Source organism: Pipistrellus kuhlii, unplaced genomic scaffold (genome assembly GCF_014108245.1).
Source record: "Pipistrellus kuhlii isolate mPipKuh1 unplaced genomic scaffold, mPipKuh1.p scaffold_m20_p_8, whole genome shotgun sequence".
Lineage (NCBI taxonomy): Eukaryota > Metazoa > Chordata > Mammalia > Chiroptera > Vespertilionidae > Pipistrellus > Pipistrellus kuhlii.
This window is the reverse complement of record NW_023425584.1, coordinates 31,571,730-31,573,314: the sequence shown is the minus strand read 5'-3', so window position 1 is coordinate 31,573,314 and position 1,585 is coordinate 31,571,730. Positions and strand designations below refer to the sequence as shown.

The 1,585-nt window shown below is 37.5% G+C and overlaps 1 pseudogene; it reads left to right on the top strand.

Moving 5' to 3' along the window:
• The first annotated feature begins 379 nt into the window (after nt 1-379).
• LOC118711089 lies at nt 380-897 on the top strand (annotated as a pseudogene).
• The last annotated feature ends 688 nt before the right edge of the window (nt 898-1,585 follow it).

Genomic DNA, 1,585 nt, shown 5'->3' with positions numbered 1-1,585 from the left:
AATGCCAAGAGCAAAAGACAAAGAGAGAATAATAAAAGCAGCAAAAGAAAAACAGTTACCTACAAGGGAGTATCCATACGATTGACAGCTGATTTCTCAACAGAAACTATGCAGGACAGAAGTGAGTGGCAAGAAATATTCAAAGTGATGAACAGCAAGAACCTACAACCAAGATTACTCTACCCAGCAAAGCTATCATTCAGAATTGAAGGTCAGATAAAGAATTTCTCAGATAAGAAAAAGCTGAAGGAGTTCATCATTGTCAAATCAGTATTATATGAAATGTTGAAAGGTATTCTAGGAAGAAGAAGAAAAAGGTAAAGATAAAAATTATGAACAACAAATATATATTTATCAACAAGTGAATCTAAAAATCAAGTGAATGGGAGCGAAGCGGGGAGTGAGGTCTGCGATTTTCCCGTTTCCACTGTACAGACGGCTCTACTGCCAAGATGGTCAATGGGGCTAAAACCCGAAGGACTTTCTGTAAGAAGTGTGGGAAGCATCAGCCTCACAAAGTGACCCAGTATAAGAAGGGGAAGGATTCCCTGTGTGCCCAGGGGAAGAGGCGCTACGATAGGAAGCAGTGGCTATGGTGGGCAGACAAGGCCGATTTTCGAAAAGAAAGCTAAAACCACAAAGAAGATTGGGCTGAGGCTTGAATGTGTAGAGCCTAACTGCAGATCAGAGAGGATGCTGGCAATCAAGAGATGCAAGCATTTTGAACTGGGCAGAGATAAGAAGAGGAAGGGCCAAGTGATCCAGTTCTAAGCTTTTATCTTTGAGAGGAAAATGTTAAAGCGGTAGAAAAATTACCTGTATGAAAATAACTGCAATGTTACTCTTAAAAAATAAAATAAATAAAATAAAATTAAATTTAAAAAATAAAAATAAGAACATCATGCTGAGTGAAATAAGCCAGTCAATGAAAGAGAAATACCACCTGACCTCACTCATTTATGGATATTAAAGAACATTATAAACTGATGATCCAAAAGACAGATATAAAGACAGTAAAGCAACAAGCAGACTGTCAAATTACAGCAGGTAGGGTAGGGAGATCTGGGGGAGATAAGAGATCAACTGAAGGACTTATATACATGCATATAAGTACAACCAATGGACACAAAACTCTGGGGAGGGAGGGTATATATGGGGGGGCAATGTTAAAATATGTATATAGATAATAATTTTTTTTAAATAAAAATAAATAAAATTTAAAAAAATTAAAAAATAAATAATAAAAATTAAAATAAAGTGAATAAAAAATCTGATGAACAGAATAAACTGGTGAATATAATAGAATCAGGAGCAGAGAAAGGGAGTGGACTGACAATCTTTGGGGAAAAAGGGATGTGGGGGGTGCGGGAAGAGACTGGCCAAAAATCATACACCTATGGATGAGGACAGTGGGGGGGGGGGGGGGGGGGGGGGGCGCGGTAAAGGCATGAGGTGAAGTGGGAATAGGGTGGAGGGGTGCTATAGGGGGAAAAAAGAGGGACAACTGTAATAATCTTATCAAAAAGATGTATTTTTAAAAAAGAAATCAGTAAGAAAAAAAATAAAATTATGTTTTCAAATTCCA